The sequence below is a fragment of the Bactrocera oleae genome, chromosome 5, assembly GCF_042242935.1.
Source record: "Bactrocera oleae isolate idBacOlea1 chromosome 5, idBacOlea1, whole genome shotgun sequence".
Taxonomy (NCBI): Eukaryota; Metazoa; Arthropoda; class Insecta; order Diptera; family Tephritidae; genus Bactrocera; species Bactrocera oleae.
In genome coordinates this window covers 51,978,310-51,998,184 of record NC_091539.1, presented here as the reverse complement: position 1 = coordinate 51,998,184, position 19,875 = coordinate 51,978,310, and the positions used below count along the sequence as shown (strand labels likewise).

At 34.2% G+C, this 19,875-nt stretch overlaps 1 protein-coding gene across 1 annotated transcript in view; it reads left to right on the top strand.

Moving 5' to 3' along the window:
- The first annotated feature begins 966 nt into the window (after nt 1–966).
- kek6 (kekkon 6) overlaps nt 967–19,875 on the top strand; it is a 124,396-nt gene continuing 105,487 nt past the window's right edge. The window contains exon 1 of the mRNA XM_036362095.2: nt 967–1,068. The gene's annotated coding sequence lies outside the window, so the exon portion shown is untranslated. The remainder of the gene's footprint in view (nt 1,069–19,875) is intronic.

Sequence of the window (19,875 nt, the reverse complement as noted above, 5' to 3'; positions counted from 1 at the left end):
CTTTAGAATGCCAGCGCTTGACGTGAATTTTAATAGGTTTTGCTGCCTCACTATCGACACCTCTTCCAGTATTTCATAGTTTGAAGCGTGGCTTTACTAGTGCGGGACAAGTGTACAAGAAGTGATCCATTGTTTCACTGGTGCCTTGCCCTTGAAATTTACTGCAGTCATCTTGATCTTTCAGCCCCATTCTACAGGCGTATGCCGCCACCAGACTGTGACCAGTGAGTACTCCAATCATGTTTCTACAGTATTTTCTATCCAAAGTGAGCAGGAACTTTGTATATTTTTGATCTACTGCTTTGCATCATGATAGATCATTCCATCGAATTTTGTTTTTCTTTGCCATGCTATTGTACATATCGTCGTAAAAACAATGCATTCGCTTACCAGTGGCGGTCAGACTGTCGGATGACAGCAGTACACCATTCTGGGCAATCTCGTCCACTATCTCATTGCCATCGATGCCTTTCTAACCTGGCACGAATTCGCTTGTAAGAAAACAGCTTTTGATTACGTAATGCTTTAAAGTTAGTTTTTGAATTTATAACTGGACATATGGTTGTCACTAACTTAACCTCACTAGTGCTAGAGTACTCACAGCAAGAAAGTTTGAATCTGACAAATCTGTGGGACATTAGAGTTCATTTTAGTTAATTGATAAATCTGTTGAGAATTGGCAGCATTTTAGGTACAACGAAAGAAATGTGACTATCATAACCTACGATTAAATGGTAAAAGTTTCTAAAATAGATTCAAAATAATTTAAGTTGGCCCAACTACAATATTAGGCTGGTTTTTTAATCAAACTGTCAATATTTTTCTCATTAGCTATAAACTATTGAAGAAAAAATATAATATATAAATATAAATACATTTTCTTCAAAATCATTTATTTTAAATAAAAAACAAAACGTTAATAAAATAATATTTTCTTTTTTATTTCTAGCACCCAGCAGTTCTACGAAAAGGTTCGACGATTTTAATAAAAAAATTAATAAATTATACACGAAAATTGTTGAAATAACAAAATTATGCAACAAACAAGGAAGAGATTCTAGAGAAAAGGTATGTCGTAAAATGGACTCTTCTCATTTAGCAAATACATATAATTCTTATTATGCTTAATTATGTGTAATAAATTTTTTTTTATGGCTACCTGTTGTTATTGTTGCACCATTAGCCATGTTGCTTTTTTGCCGGTGAAGTTACACTTGATTATGTGAGTTGTAAAAGTGTTTGATGTTCGCCTAGTCGCCTAGAAGGATTGCGGCTTTTTTGCCGACGTTCTTGGTGCATTATCTCATGCCATTTTGTGTCTTACCGTGACTTTTTATTTTTATTTCATATTTTATAAGGCGCATATTGTACGCTTTTTACTAGCCAAACAGCTTGTTGTAAAGCACAAGCGCCATCTTTAGCAGAATATGTACACACACACATCCTAGTGTAAATCATAATAAAAAGAGGCTGCTTGTACTATTTCTTATACTTCCCAGTATTGTTGTCGTTACTGTTGTTTGGTGCTTGTTGTTGATGGGTTTCCATGCACATAAATTAACTTGAATTGCTGGGGCCCATTAACGTAACGACCCATGCAACCTACCGCTTTCATGTTGGAATAACAAACATACGTATCGTTTATATGTAATTGTGTGTTACCGACCTACAAAATGTTCTTTTTCACAAAAATAAAATCACAACAATAGAATTCAAAATGCTAGCTAAGACTAACAACAATAACGGCTACTAAGTGCGAATATGAAGGATGTCTAAAGACAAGGATTGACTGTGAAAAAAGAAATCGCACTCCGTTTGTTTTTTTATGTATTTCTTTTTGAAGAATAATATGAGTGAACTTTGTCTTATACAGTTCTACTTGTTTATCTTATGTCACCAAATATTATTTATATTTATTTATGTATTTCTTCTGGGTCCGAAGACGTCCAGTCTAACATATATGAGATCTGCTTTATCTGAAAGTGAAAACCGAAAAATTCAATTCACTTATTATTATTGACACCATTGTTGGGTTAGAATCAATGTAAAAATATTAATTACAGCACTGGCTCATATTCGATAATGTTGGGCTAAAATACGTTGAAAGTAAGCTGTTGAAACTTATGCAGTGATGAAATCTGTTGTAATAACTCAGTCTAATAGTGTCACCCTTCCCGCCATTGTAGATTAAAATAGATGAAATCGCGATGATTAGGTTCCTATATCCCGATTATTAAGTTCCTTGTTTTTCATAAGTAACTACTACTAAGTAACACTTATAGCGGTTATTAGAAGGTTTCTATCACATTAATGATGCGCTACAGCACTCAAGGTTTTAGCGCAGTATAGTCGGAGGTTTGCTCACCTCTGTAAAAATATTTGTATATATTCGCAGCTTACTACAAAAGATGAGCACTTGGTTCCGTATAAGATAGGCTCACATTCTGCTTAACTTTGGACCTGATTTATGTAATCTTTGTGCATATAAAGTATTATTTTTGTCATCGCTGGGCATTTAGGATGTAAATAATCCTGCGCCGCTGCAGAAAAGTCGAAAAGTAAGATATCTTAGTCTTAATTTTTCAACGTAGGTTGATAACCTATCCGAAACTATTTTGAGTGTACCCACGAGAAAACAGAGAAGTCCAAAAACTTGCAGACTATCCTGTTTAATTTTTTACTCATTCCGAAACTTATTCGCATAAAATTTGCTCCCCGAAGATATATGAAAATTGTAAAATTTACAGTTAAGTTCATGAATGCAATAAAGCATTATTGAACTTTACCTGCTATTGAGAAAGGTGGTTAATTGTAAAGAGGAAATCTTATAGGAAATACATGTACTGAATCTAAACTTGAAGAAAAATTTACAAACCTTGAGTATCAATTCAATGTTCTTTTTATTTCTGATAAGAGCTTGGCCGACATTAATGAAGTTTTTGGTGGTTCTTTGATAAATTTAGCTTAACCCATACCAAGAAAGTTGACCTTTTTGAACAAAATAAAAAAACCCGGCACTGCAAACATAAATACAAGGCAATGAGACCGTCTAAAAAATAGTAAGATGATATTTTGACGAACAAAAATATTACGAAGCTACTCAAATTGCTTTATTAAATATTTATGGCAATAAATAATACTTCCTTATTCCTTCCCTTACATAATATTAAATCAACGCAAGACAAGTTTCTTCATTAAATTACGAAGCTCGCAATAATTCACTACTGAATAGCACAATCCTGCTTTAATTTCCTGTAGCTCCTCCTATTTAGGTGGTGGCCTACCTAAACGGCTGTAACTGAGCCAACAAATAATGCCTTGAGAGCATGTAAATTTAACCCTTTCACAAAAAGGTCCACCAGTTTCTAATTTACAATAGTATATTGCATATATGTTTCGTAAATTGATCATTTGCTTTGTCGGTTAAAATTTTAATTGTTATATATTTGCACAAAATATTTAAGTACAAAGTGATGTTGTTCTTTTAGCACGAGACATACTCATATATATATATATCTAGTAATTATTTAGGTTTATCCACATGTGTGTTTCTACAGGTACATAGTGCCCGTTTCAATAACCCGCAGGTGACGCCATTGGCCCGCAATGGGACTTGTACGAGTATAACCTTTTACGCTTCGGGTCACAATTTGACTACGGCGATACTACGGTATTTATGTATTTACAAATAAGCATGTTTATGTAGATGTGTATACTTGCATTGGCATAGTTTTTGAATATCAACTTTAAGTTCACCTTGTAATTTTGCATGTTAGGGTGGTTCTTAAACGTAGGGAGCATATTTTTAAATACAATTTTCTTCAGTTGGTGCTGTTCCGCATAGTCGAAGCTATCACAAATATATTTGAGTCCTAATTGTACTTCGACGGTTATATGGCATCTGGTGTGTGGTAAAATTTCAAATATAAATTTTTTAGACTCAATTATTTAAAACTTATATATGTTGTTTCCTATATTCCAATTAGTCGGTGAAGTCAAACAAAAATGTCTGGTTTGCTTAGATATCAATAAAGTTTGCTGTAGAAAACACCAAACTCTCATACTTACACCCTTTTTATATTAGTTAAATTTTTTGTTTGGTTGTTTGTCGACAATAGTCGTCCGATAATATTAGTTTAGATATTACAATAGGTTAAAAAATATAGATAATTTTTTATTTTATTCAATGTAGTCTGAGTTTGAACGATGATAACCCCTTTTTTAACGATTTCGGAATCGGTTAAACATTTATTTATACAAATTAATTTTGAAAAATTTACCAAAAATCGTATGGGAGAGGTTGTGATCGAAAAATTTCGATTTCTGGACTTTTAAGTACCACCCTAAAGTAAGTATATAAGTATCCCAAAAGTTGTATATCACTAGAACAAGTAAAATCAGTGGAGCTACAAGTAAAACCTAAACCGAGTCAGTAGTAGAAATTGAATGCACTGAAGCAAATAAGCAATCAACTGAGATTCGTTGATAAAAGGGTAATGTGGAAAATCGCTCAAACACACGCACAAACTCTCACACATGTACTGCATATGGCTACAGGTAGGGACTATTACATATTCATTTGGTTTGCACACTAAAATTATACTTTTTCCCAACCAAACGAGTAAACTACATAACTGTAAATGCAAATGTAGTAGTAAGCTGGTAATTTCGAAACCTTTTCCTTTTACTGGAGAAAAGTACCCTGGGCGCACTACCATAGGTAGTAGTAGAAAAGTACCGTGAAACTACCATAGGTATTGTTTACTTATATATTTACTTGTAATACAAGTATACCATATATCTATATATGCATGTATGTAAGTATATGTCTGTCTGTTTATAGGTATGAATACTTGTATGTGTATTTTCATGCTTCCAGTATTTGTTTTGTAAAACCCCAAATAGTGTTGTCGCATTTGAAGTGGGTCAGGCCGATTTGTGAATTTGCATGTTCTCGTTTAATGCAAATCCACTTGAAGTGCCAAACTTTGCTTGTGAATTCTTGCTTCGATTGTCCCAGCAACTATAAATAAATGTAAAATAAAATTTGGTATTAAATTGTTATTGTTAATGTTTCTAAATTTATACATACATGCATATTTATATACTCATTTAGAATGGAAGCTGTTATAAATTTACGATACATAGAAACGGATCTTTGTTCTGCTGGTTTCTCAAACAAGTGGGTCTGTTTCTGTTGCAAGAAAAAGAAGACTCTCAGAAAAGCTCTGGGTATTTTAATAAAAATTGGAGTTTCGAACAGTTACTAATTTGTTTTTAAAACAAACGAAACTTTAACTTCGGCTGCAAGAAAGCTAAAATACCCTTCACAGGAACATTTCTTATGGCAACTATATGTAAAAATGTAGCTGAGCAGATACCCAGCTAACGGTTTTCATCCAAAGGAAAACGTTTTCATAGCTGTTTCTAGCCACGTTGTTTGACATAAACAATCTCCGTTCCCACGACAGTCGGGTCTTTTGTACGTAACTTGAACGGACCCGCACTTTATCCGGCAAAGAGCTGTGAACTCGGCAGAATTCTGCAATAACAACATAAACAACTTTCAGGTCGATTAAGGTTACTTAGTATACTTAATATATAAGAATCTCTGACAAATTTTATGTAGATATCTTGTCAAATAATAATTCCTTATAGTGAGAGTTCCAAAATGAGCATCTTCTTGGAGAGAAAAAAAGTGTGCAAAATTTCAGTTCGGTATCTCACAAACAGAGGGACTATCGTGCCTACAAGTATATACAGACACAGACCTTCTGAGTGTTACACGCTTCGTGGCAAATTGAATTCTTCCCGCTAGGGTATAAAAAGTAGGGTTAGATTAATAATTCTGAAACAAAGTTGCTGTTATTCGTTTACATCCCTGAGCAAATAAATATTTCAAATAAATGCGGTAATAATTGCAGTGTAAATAAGAAAAATATTAAATTTTGTGTTTGGATCTCTTAAATAGAAATTTCAATTCAATAAAGTTCGTATAGTTAATAGTTCGTTAGTTTAGTGAACAGGAGAGGCTGGTGATTGGTCACCTAAGTCATGTGATTTGGATCATTTTGAAGAAACTACTTTTACCAACTATGACTGACCAGCTAATAACCATATTTGCTCCGAATGAATAGTCGCGAGTAACGGCGGCTAGAAAGAGTGGTACCATATTCGGTTGACAAAATGACCACAGTGTTGGCCAACATTTTTGGAAATAAAAATTCTATATACTTTTATAAATCAACTTTCACTATCGAGGGATCGCACCGGATTATAACAACGACCATTAGGACTCACATTGGTTAAATGAGTATATATTTTTTAAATATTTTATAAAAGTCCACTACTAAAAATCATGTGATATTTTTGGTGGAAAAATATTATATTTTTTAAACAAATTTGCTTAATTTTAAATTCCTGCTAGTTTAGCTTTACTTGGTGGTCTTAAAATTTGCGTTTATAAACTCTCATTTGCTCTAATTATTTACAAGTAGTTAAACATTTTCACACCCTCTAATTCTTCCTTACTAGATTAATAGTAGAAAAGAACTATAAGTACTTATTCATTTTGTAGCGAAAAATTTAAATAAGTTTTGTTAATTTTCCTAAATTTATGTTCTTTAACGAGAGCTTGTACAAGTTCTGTTAGCGCCTTAACTACGCAGCTCCTTTCAAATATCCAACATTCTTTGTCCAAACTTTGGCCATAGCCAATTTGTCTCCGGCAACTCATTCCTTACAGATTTAATTGGCCTAAAAAGTTGAGACAAACTTCGGTGAAGTAATTAAGGAAAGGTGTTAAAATATGACTCGAGGTCACAAATTTCGTATGCGGGTGGCATTACTAATGATGAAACATACATACACACATATATGTAATGGAACAATTGTATTTACGTATGCGTATGTGTTTATGTGTATTATATATGTATTTAGATATTATATATCTGTATATAGCTTTAAGCAAGTAAATGCTGAAAGTCTTGCGTTCAGGATACAAGCCAAATATTTGAAGGCAAATTTATGCACTCATACACATATACAAATATACAAGCATATATATGGAAAGTATGTGTAGCATAAATTGTGTCAAATAACTTTTGGCGAATTTCCGCAAATTTCCGCAAATGAAATAAATGATCATTTAAGCTTTAGTTTAATTTTTAAAGCACAGAAATACTTGCTAGATATTGTTCAATTTTATGTAAATATTTAAAAATTATGTTTTTGCTCCTACTTTCTTACTTCACTCTAAATATTTGTTTAGCTTATAACATTTAAAAAAGCCGCATTGAAGATGTGTAGCGTCCTCAAGCAAGGTCTAATTTTGACAATTTATTCAGGGAGTAAGGAAAAAGTTGAGAGTATAAAATTTTCATGCAAAATGGTGGCTACTGACTACAAACTTAGGCCATATATTTTACAGAAGGGCCCAGACGGGCATCGGTGATTATTAGAACTCGCGATATCCGCAACAAAATATGAAACGGATCCATATAAGACTTTCACGTAAAATATGTAGGTACGTGGTATGTTCAAAAAATAACGGGAATTCTAATTTTTTAAATAATATTTAATTATTTATTTGTATTAGTGTTGTCGGCTTCTAAATAGTGCCCATTTGATATGCCAGCGCTTCTTACAATCGTTGAAACACTTCTCAAACAAAACAGCGCATCCTTGTGGTCCCACCAAATACATAGCATAACCTTGGCACCATGGATATTCGGCTTTGCCGTGGATGTCGATGGTTGGCCGGGCATCACATACGATCTTTTGCGCTTTGGATTATCATAATGAATCCATTTTCAATCCGTTGCAAAAATAACTTCTTTTGGTGGCGTTGAAGCAACATTTTCGACATGCAGAATCGACGATCGACGTCTCTTGGCTTTAATTCATAAGGCACCCAATTTCCAAGCTTCTGGATGAATCCTAATGATTTTAATCGTTTGAAAACGGTTGCTTGATCAACTCTAATACTTTTGCAAGTTCTTCTATCGTCTGGCATGCATCTGCGTCGATCGATGTCTCCCATTTTTCGTCTTGAAATTTTTTTGGCTGTCCGGGTCGTTCTCCGTCGTCTAAGTCGAAATTGCCAGTTTTAAACCGTGCAAACCACTTTTGGCACGTTCGTTCGGCTAAAGCATGGTCATCATAAACGTCCAGTAAAATACGATGGCTTTCGGTAGCACTTTTCTTCATGTTAAAGTAATGAGGAAGAACTCCCCGCAAAAACACTTTATCTGCGACACTCTCACGCGAAACGACAGTACCTTTGAAATGAATATAGTCACAGATGAAAACGACGTGAAATAATACTAGTGGAGCCCTCTCTTAGAAAATCGCACGAATTAATGCATGCGCCCAATTATTTCTGAACGTCAGAGTCTCGGTTTTGAAATTAAAAAGAAGCATTTTATTAAACCTATAGGAGATCAAATATGTATACGAAACGGTGTATCAAATATTGTAACATATATATGTAGGCTTTAAAGTGTTGAAGTGAATATCGCACTGGCTGTTATAAGATTTTAGTTTTCCTCTTATCTTTACATTTTGATAAATTTTTTGATACATTTCTAAAAAGAATTTCAAAAAATGCTCTAGATATTGTCAATATTCGTGTAAAATTTTCCGGATTTAAAAATCGTTTCTGGGATATTATTTGAAACATATTCTCACACTGCTCGTTAATCTAGTTTTATATTTTGCTGTCTCATTTTTCTCCAAACAAGAAAAGTATTGAAATATCTGTATTATTTTGCCTTTTCTTCTACACTAGTAGTGCTATAGGTCAGAAGTGAAGGAATGAGATAATTTCTCAAATAACTGCAGCCTCTAAGGTTATAAAACAATAAGCAATAGAACTCTTAGGTATCTATTGCCATATTTGTATGAGGATAAGATAATACCCTTAACCTTCTCAGATCTACCAACACTCTAAAGCTCGCTTTTCCCCTTTTAATGAGCACTTATGAATAATATCCTAATTATGAGAAATTTAAAATTATTCTAAGAAATGTACTCAAAATATTCAAGATATTCGAACTAAAAAGTCTTTTATTTAATACGCTGCAACTTATAATAATTTCTTTTGAATAAATTCCGAATTGTTTTTGTCTCAATTAATGTAATCAGCTTTGCACCACAAACGCCCCTAAGCTTTTGTAAGCCGCAAATTATTCCATCAGATTTACTATGTCAATATTTGCGCTTTTACGGAATTCAAAAAAACATAGAGAAAAAAAACTTGAAGTAAACGACACCATCGCGTAGCACTTAATGGCGTTGCGCTTTCACCCGTTAAGCCAGCGCATTCATAATTCATGTAACATCAATAATAAAGCCATTAGGGCATTACGGGATTTTGAGTTGTTGTTGTGGTGCTTGAGGCCATATTGCTATTGCCTTTGCTGCAGCTGACGACTGCCCCTAGCCCACTACTCATTACACTGACACACTTAACTAAACGCGTACGCACGATGCATATGCATGTACACACACACCGAAGCGAAGAGTGTTCGAAGTACAACAACAAAAAAATTTTAAAGAGGACAAAAAAGGATACTAAATAGCAATAGAAAGCGCTGTGAAGAAACTGCAAGCAAAGTGCTGACATTGTAACTCGTCTCAATGTGGTTGTGGGTATGTATGTATGTGTATATGTCTATGCATGACTAGGTGTGACTATATGTGTTTGCAGCGATTCATAAGCAATGTTCGCCTGGCTGTGGCAGATCAGAAGGTTATTGATATATCGTGCACCCTGCACACACAAACAAACACACACATATATACAGCATACAGACAGACAGTTCGCAATTGACTGCTTGGTGTTTGGTGGACGCGTTATACGCTGGTCTCAGCCGTGCTGCTTGACTGACTCGCCGTTTGCTGCTTGATTGTTTGGTTGACTGCCTTCAGCTGGATTTCAAGTGTGCGTGCGAGTGTGCGTTTGTATACAAGAAGCATTTGTGCTGCTTATCTACGCCTCACATTCAATTTTGTTGCATCTAGTCTACTGTGCGTTGTTGTTGTTTTTGTGCACTGGCATGACGACGTGACAATGTTGCCACTTTGAAATCAATTATTTCCGCTTGATAGTTTTTGTTGCTATTTTCGCCAAGCACTCGCCACATAACGTTACACAGCAAGGGAAGCAAAGGATGGTCAGCAACACTGCTCTCTGCATATATACGAGTATATATATTTGTATGTATTTGACCTTAAGCGGTGCTTATGCAACGGCATAACTGCGTGCTTTGGGTTATTAGCACAGCTGCAGCTTACTCATATCACATCTATTTATTTAAAGAGAATATTATTTTCTTTTGTACAAATGCCAACACTCTCATAATAAATTATTTAATTAAGCACAAATTTAGAATTTTTTTCATTGTCTCCTTTGCTACTTAAATTATAAATACAGTAATATCGTGCCTGCCCTCATTGCCTCACCTGAACTCCGCTTGTCCTTAGTGAGGGAGGATGTGCTAATAAAATGCCTGCTTAACTGATATTTAGCGGGTCTTCAAAGTGCAAAAAATGCAAGAATTAATGTGCCGCGCTTGGCCTACACGGCGTATGAGTGACACTTATACTAATACTTACTTTTAATTGCTTTAGGTACATATATATCGTCACCTAAAGGGCAAAACAACATATCATCAAAAGATCGAAATTGATTTTTTATTGATAACAACTTACTATTGTACAAAAAATTGTAAGCTTCTGCTGTTCAAATTAAACCAAATTATTATCGAATTTCAAAAAAAAATTTTAGTAAAAATAGCCTCTATTTTATATCGATGTTTTCTTCTGCTGTAAATTTATGAAAAGTAATGTTGCGCTATTTTGTATTTTAGTTAATTATATGCTCACAGGCAATTATCAAATAGCTTTGCTTGTTATGCAAGGATTGTAATTTATTAAAACTCCATAAATTTTAATTATCGACTCATTAGTTCAATTCATACCTTTTACCTTGATATAAAAGTTGGAGAAGTTGAGTTTTTCCGGTATGAAATAATATTGTTCAGAATTTTATCGCAATTGCATATTATTTTTTTTAAAAAGTTATTGAAAAATTTGCTTAAGGCAGTACGAATTTATTGTTTATAAGTAATCCTAATTACAATCGGCTCATTATTATTGTTTTCGATTATGAGCATCAATAAATATGTATCCCACTTAATCGACGGTAGATTTTCTGATATTCTTGAAGAAAAAATATTTTCTAACTCCCTCAAAACAGGAAATTATGAGCTAGGACGCTTGCATGGCTTGGAAGCGCACCTTTAATTAACATTACTTGAATGCCGTAGTAAAATTATTATCATCGGACTAAGACGCTTAATACCCAAAAGACTAACCAAAATGTGTTGAATCAACCCATAAGAGATTTTGAGATTCGCTGCTATCTCTATGACGCTGTAAGAATTTAAAATTGTTTTTGAATTGAATTACTCGCGGAGTTTATGTGGACCAGTCCGGGTTAAATTTGACGAAATGGTAGTTGGTTGCATGGCTTGAGATTACATGGAAAACCGATAACATTACATAAATTATCTAATATAGTTATGACAATATATGTTCATTTAGTACGCATTTGATGGTTTTAAAAAACATGTTAAGTTGGTGCAACATATTTATTGACGTTTTTCTTGACATTACGTACTCTCCTCTACATACTTACTATCGAGGAAATGTACAAAATATGTTTTGTAGCTTTATTCAGCTCATGATTTTGAAAGATTTGCTGGTGCACCGATTCATGCTTTATGTCTCGAGAAAAAAAAATTAGTACCTTTGGGAAGAGCGTTATATCCAAACGAAAGATTTTTAGCTAAACTGCTAATTGATGACTATAAAAGCACTTAGAATAGTCTTTGAAGAAGCTGCGATCTAATTTACTTATATGTATGTATGTACATATATTAGGGTGAAAAAAATAGCTAATATCGGATTTATGAAATCGATTTATATATGAACCAATTTACATTGAAAAAAAAAAAAATTTAAATATACTAATTATTGACTTGAAAAAATCTCTCGGAGTCCGCGATGTGAAAATTTTTTTCAATAGTTTGATATTTTTAATAATAACAATTTTTTACATGCTATGGATATGGCAAAATTGAAATGCCCACCGACACCTTCTTAAATAAATCTAAAATTCCTGCCTTATGGTGATACTTTTTATCTGTATGAAAGTTGATACAAAACTGATTTTTTAAATCGATACTAATTGTTTTTTTGGCTCAACCTAATGTATATATTCCAATCCACAAGAAAGAAAAATTTATCCAGCTCGGATATAGCGAGATATGGGCTCTCTAACCGGTTGTTATATAAGAGAAGTAACGGAGTATAATGGAATGTCGGCTGTGATGTATCCGTAGGGTGGTTATAGAGTTATAGCTTAATAATTTATATTTCTGGCTATCAATAAAATAGATATACATGAAACGTATTAAATAAAAATTAGGCAGTAATACAATATAAGCTAAAGGAAATATTAAAATCAGCTTCTTCCGCCTTGAGAAAAAAGAAGAAAATTTGATAAGAGAAGATTAATCTTTAAGCAAAAATCTCTTAGAAGCCTAGCCACCTCAACTTTTTCACCAGAGCATAGCGAATTTATACAACTGCTAGTTGAATCCCACGGGGGCTTAGTGAACTTTTCCTATACCCATTAAACTTTAGTATTAAAACTTCCTTGTCTTTTCATATCTACCATACTTATCTATGTTTTTATTGGAATATTTTTTTATTGATTCACCGTGAAGTTTGCATTTGTTATAAACTCTTGGCAGTTGCTTTTCAAATTACCCAACAGGGACTTGGCATAACAATATTAACTTCAGAGAAAAAAAATTACGAAAGATAAAAAAATAAAACAGAAAACATAAAACAATAAAAAGTGCAATGAAAAAAGTTGTTGTTATAAAGAAGTTATATAAGTTTAACGCTCGCTTGCTCTCTGCTAAGCAAAATACTCGCCGCCGGCCAACAAAAACAGCAGTAAGTGAATTGATGCGGCAAAGCTTAAGTAAACGAACGGTCAGGGAAAACTTAAACGAAACAGTAGAAGATATCAGCATAACCAATGTAGTGCACACACAAACACACAACTGCACAAGGCAACAGCGGAGTATAAAGTAGTAAGCGCCAGAGTCGTGGCCAATTAGAGCAGCAGCTTAGGGGAGCGCTGACGACCAATTGAGTTGTATAAGCAGGCGGTAGTAAAAAATATACATACCGTTATGTGTATAGAGGACAGCATACTAGCAGCGCATTGCACAGAAGTTGACAAGTTGTCGTATTAATTCAACATTGTGTGGCAAATGTCAATGCTGCTGTCAAGCTGCCGGACTGGCAGGCGAGCGCTAGTTGTGCGCTCAGTCTCCATTGCTGTTTCGTTACTAAGCTAGTCGTCTATAATAGTCAACAGCCAGCTAGGAGGATTTCATTGCCACGTAGTAGTGTCCATGTTTATGTGTGTGTGTGTGTATGTGTATCGCTGCTTTCATATCCGTTGCTACTGCACAAATACTTTGATACAATAAATAGCCGGCGGCGGCTGGCAAAGCCAACTCGGATCAAATGCCAGTTAAATGTAAGGCAAAAGTAGTAAAGCTCCTCTAACTGCAGCGACAAATTATGGCTGCTTTTACCTCCCTTCTCGCTACAATATATTTATTTACACAATCATACGTAGAATTTTGTTCCATAAGACTTCCGGTTGAAACTGTAAAAGCATAAATATTGACCCCAAAGGGCGTTTGCATAATAAAGAGCAATAATGCTGGCTGGCTGGACTATGAAGTTCAAGCAAAGCTACTGCTGGAGAGAGGTGTAAAGTGGTAGAGGAGTAAGCCAATGAACACCGTTCCAAGAGTCTTGAAAAGGTTCTGCATTATTTCGATGATGATTGACGCACTTGTGTTTTTGTGTATGTAAGTGTTAGTGTAGCAGTTGAAAAGGATAAAAGCGAAGCGCAGAGAAAGAAAAAAACGTGTGTTTTTCTATAGAAAGTACCCACCGAAGTTGAAAAACAAGCAGAGTTTTTCTTTACTTCCTTCATATTTTCTCCTGCTTTCTTTGAAGAAATATTCAATTGCTTCGCGCCAATGACCCGTCACCGACATGATGGCAATGACAGTGAAAATTTATAAGCATTCTTGTCACTCTTACACACAAATGACAGCAGAACTCGTAGATGCTGCTGGACTTCCGCAAATGTGTTGTTGCAGCGTCATTTCGTATCCGTTGGAATCAATGCTAAAGAAAGTGCATACAAAACATAAAGTTAAACTATGCAAAGAGCCTGACTGCAGCAGCATTGTTGCATCTGCTAGAAAGTCAGCAAATATCAGAGCAATTTTTCAACCGTACAACAAGAGCGGTCATATCTCTATGCATCGAGAATGCTTGCAAATGAATAAGGGCACTGTAAGCACCTTAACAGAATAGTTGGCCATTCGTACTGTATACGGAGCAGTTATTAGAAACAAGTAAGAATAACATAGTGTAAAATAATATAACATAACATAACGTAACATAGCACATCATAGCATAACATATCACAACATAACATAACATAACCTAAAATAAAATAAAATAATATAACATAACAAAACATAACATAACATAAGATAATATAACATCAGATATAACATAACATAACAAAACATAACATAACGTAAAATAACATAGCATAGCATAACATAGCATAGCATAAAATAGCATAGCATAACATAACATATCATAACATAGCACAATATAATATGATATCACCTAACATAACATACGCTCAACATAATATTGCATACAATAAAAACTCTCAGCAATTTCGTCTCGCAAATCTTGAATTTCACAATCACTGAATGAGAAAAACTTAATTCGTTCCTAATTCATTGCCCTCAAGCTGTACTTGCCACGTAAATTCAATCAACGCTTGCGAAAATTGACAGCGCATCAGCAAACCGACGCAATGTGATGCCCTGCTGTATTAGAGCGCAGGCGAAGCTGAAAATAAAGGACGGAAGAAGCTGAAAATAAAGAAGAAAGGAAATGTTGATAAAAAATATGAACGCAAAAAATCGTTGCATCTATTGGCAAGCAAGCAAGCGATAAAACCGGAATATGAAAAGAAAATTAGCATTTTTTCATTGGCTGCTCAAGTGGAAGACTAAAAAAAAATAGTTCCAACAACCTTTGGTCGTCCTTTTTACATACTGTCGAAGCAAAGGAAATATGAAAAATTATTAAGGGAATGAGTGATTTTTATAGCCTTAGGTGCTAATAAAAATTCTTTCTTGTTGAAATAGCAAATCACAGCTCAAAGTTCATAATTCAGGGTAATTTCTTTCTGTCAATGGAGCTCTATTTAAATATTGATGTGATTAATAGGAGATAAATTCAAAACACGGTATAAATAAAGCGTGGGAAAGTTGTCAGAATATTGAAATGCGTTCTTCTCATTAGCTTTATTGAAGACGTGCAGTTTTTTGACACGTCACTTAAGTAGTTATATACACTTGCAAGACACAATTTTTTTTTAAAACCATTTTATTTAATAAATATGTAAAAATAATTTATATTTACAAAATTTAATTTACTTTAGTAATCGGTAATTCCTTTTGAAAAAATGTTCAAATATATATACATTCGATATAAAAGCAAAGAAAGATTTTTCGAAATACACAAGTGGATATAACGCCTTAAATGACTCTTTTTAAAGACTCATCAAAAATGAATACAGATTCTGCCAAATACTTCCGTCTAATTATGTAGTACCGAAAAGTCTTAATTTTGAACTGTTTGAAGCCTAGAATCAATTTAAATAAGGCTTACAAATATACTCGAAGCCTGCTCTTGGTAATAATTGGAGTTTTATGCCTTCACAAAGGCAGATTGACTATTAAAAATACTTTATGCCGCCATTCAAACCCGCTAACTGCAAGTCTCATAAATTTAATTAGTCCAAAATCTCTACAGTGGTTACGACACATCCTATTACTTAAAAATTATGTTTCTTTAAATCAACAATACTTAGATTTTTTTTCGCAGTGGTCTTTAGTATTCGAAAGGCTGACGCGCCTATTCAAATCCTCGTGCTTTATTAATTTATTTCATGTATTCTTTAAATAGTAAGTGGTAAATTGTTAGACACTGCATCTCTTCATCTTTAATTTATATTGTCCAGTTGTGATAGTTCTCAACAATATCAAACTAAAGCATAGAATTACCAATTATGAGTGCAGCAGGCTTAAATACCTCTCCAGAGAAAACTTACTCTATCCATTAAAATAATGTCGCCAATTTATTAGCAAAATGATACTTTAAAATATTACCGAAAAAGAACCTTAGATCAAATAAGTAGCCCCACAACTAATATTTGTTGCCAAGCAACGCATCCTACCACTTGTACCTTCGCCCACTACCACCCTCGTGACATCGGAATAACTTACAACAACAACTACAGCATTGCTTAGTTGCTGCGGCAATACTTTCCTCGCAATGCTTATCCTTGGCTTGTGTCACTGAATGCTAAGCAACCTGTTGCAAATGAAAAGCCGTTATATGTAGTCTGAGCAATTGTGCGCTCCTCATACACATACAACAGCAAGCATTTTGATCATTGCGAGATACGCAAATTGTGCGAACAACGATTTATGGCGAGTAACATTTTACACAGAAGTTAAAAAATTGAAAAATTATTTAACATATTTGTGTGTGCGTTTGCGTGCAACAATGTACCGCACAATTTTTATGGTCTTCAAAGGTCGTTTGCATCTTTGTAAAACGGCATCAAAATCAATTTAAATTCACTAAATAAGCGCATAAAATTTTATGATTATTATTGCTTTAGAGGCATAACACACGATTTGTGATGATATATACTTGTATATTATGTATGTGTGTGCACTGTGTATGCTGCATAGTGCTTAAGTTCGAACCCTTTAAGTAGTCATATGAGCACATAAATCAGCACATAATAACATTATCCGATTTATATTCTTTCGTCGTTTCTTAGAGTTTGTTGCTGCCGACGGCGCACACATGCATAATACACATACATATATACATATATATAAGGGTGGTCCAAAAATTTTTTTTTTTTTTAGTTTTAAATATACCAATTTATTTATATATAATATAAACCATATAATTTATTTTTATTAAAAAAATTTCACTCGAATAGTTTTTAGGCTAATTTAAGCTCTACATTATCCGCGATGTAATTATACCCTTAGCTGGGGATATTAAGTTTGCTACGATGTTTGAAACACCGTCTGTAGATATGCAAACTAGTCCCCCAGTTTTTTAAAGATCGAACTGGAATTTTGCACAAGTTCTCTTCTTACTAAGAAGCTGCTCATTTATTGAAACGACTGACATCGGACAACTATAGCATATAGCTGCCATACAAACTGACCGTTCTAAGTCAGTTCCTTGTATGCAAAATTTTTTTATCTCACAAGGTATATTCAGGTTTTTTTGGCTCAGCCTAATGCATATACATATTTTTAATGGCTTCAATTGCAACATACACAATCGAAATGTGTGGCGCAATGCAGTTGTATGTTTGTATGTAGGCATACATATTTTGGTATGTGTGCGTGTGTGGAAGAGGCAATAAATATGATTTTGGCAAAAACCGTTTGTAATTGTGCTGGTGAAAGTTTATTTCTGTGGCAATATTTTTGCCAAGCTAATATTTCATGCTAGCAAAAGCTGTGTAAGTGTTTGTGTGTCTACGCATTTTGGCTTGCAAATAGAATAAAATTCTAATGAAAGCATAAATAAATAAAAAATAGGCCTTTTGCCGCATAAGCATGATTTATTTTGATTTTATTGTAAATGAGGATAATCTGTAAATTGAGCAAAATTGCCTGTCACACATACAAATGCACAATTTTATATAAGGTTGAACATGCAGCAAGCTTGTGTGTGAAAACCCCAAAAGGGTTGTTAGATTTGCCAGTTAAAATACCAATAACTGCAACATATTAAACAAAAAAGAATATATAAAACCACACATTTTACCAATAAAGTATTTGAATATAAATATAAATATGTAGATATACTTGACATTTATATCAACAACCACATACGTATATGTATATATATGCACATTTGCAACTAGTACTTAGCGCACACTTCTGACTTTTCCACACACATACACAAGCGCACAAACATCACACAAATTGTGTGCGCAATTCTATATAAGCTTGCAACTCCCTTTGGGTCCTCCCTGGCGTATGCGCAACATTCGATTTTATTATTGCAGTCACGTTCTACTCTATTGGCTCTATAACCAAACCAATAAAAACATAACAAAAAACGAAAATAACAGCAAAAACAACATAACACAATAAAAACAATCTACAGCAACAACAGCATACAACAACCAATATATGTAATTCATGCTAACTGCAACCCATAATATTTAGCAATATAGCTATTAATATTACAAAAACAATAATAACATGCAACAATTGTATTTTATTGGCGTGCATACACGTACACACTTACGCATGTGATCAGCAAATATTAGCCACATACCACATAAAATGGCGCACAAAAAAGTTGCAAAGCAAAACCCTACAATAATCACACACACATTGACTTACAAATACATACGTAGTTGGAAAAACCATGCAAATAAAATTCGCCACAAATTGCTATTGGTTTTTGTTGTTTGGTAGGTGTTGAGGTTTCTATGCCAAAATCAAGACCCTGGAAAAATAAATCGCTACATAAAAGCGTTATTCATTTATGGCGCGTTGATATGCTGCGGCGCATCCAAGTTTTGTAATTTATTCTGCAGTCGTTCCGAGTCTTCGTACTTATTTCAGTTAATGCATGTGTATTATACCATAATGATTTTGCAACAAATCATTTGAGCAATTATTACGTGCTGGCGAACCGCAATCCTCTTCTTGAGCGGACACTTTGCTGAGCTTTGGCTGCAAAAATGTTGTTGCGTCAGTTAATTCATCTTAGAAATTTATCGATAATGAAATATGTGACAATAACTTGGTAATGTTACTTTCGCAAATTTTGCTAGATGATGGAGTGGTTTTTCCTACATGTCGTGTGCTCTTAAATATATTTAAAAAAGAGAAAGAAACTACTACCTAATTCACGCGGCTTTGACCGAAGTAAGCTTTTAATGGCTATGAAATTGAAGATTCTCAGTTAAATAAAAGATAGGCTAATGACGTCACGTGCTTTCGCACTTCTTCATTTTTAACTTTATATGCTCTACTGATTTCTTGGTCTTGCTTCCTTATTCATTTCTTCCGATTCCTTATTAATTTTAAAACTCAATTTTAATTTAGTTCTGCAATGGTCATGTTGTGCATTAGAACATTAGGTAGGAATCAAAAAGACCGTTGCATGTCGACAAAGCGCCTAGACATTGCCACACATTTATTGAGGCAGCTAATATCAATTCAATACGCCAATACGCCGGGTTCGTAGAAAGTATCGCAACCGAGATACTTCAACCTTAGTCTGGCGAAAGCTGGACAGTGAAGAAGAAAGTGTCTAGAAGTTTTCACCTCCTCTTTCTCTTGCATCTTTCACAAAGTTGCGTCCTCCACAATCTTTAGCCTCATCGCGTGTGTGCCAAAAGGACAGTGTCCAGTTAGGACACCAGTCAGCCAGCTCATCGGCTTTAGAGCTTCGGACGACTTTGTTGTGCACAAGCATCCAGATGAGTTCAATATGGAAGCTCAAAATCTGTATTGCGGCTCTGCTATCGGATTAGATGCACAACTTACTGAAAGACGCTGTACTTCAGTGCAGCACAATTATTCCTACCTCTAGCGCTGTCAGTACTACTTCAAAGACATT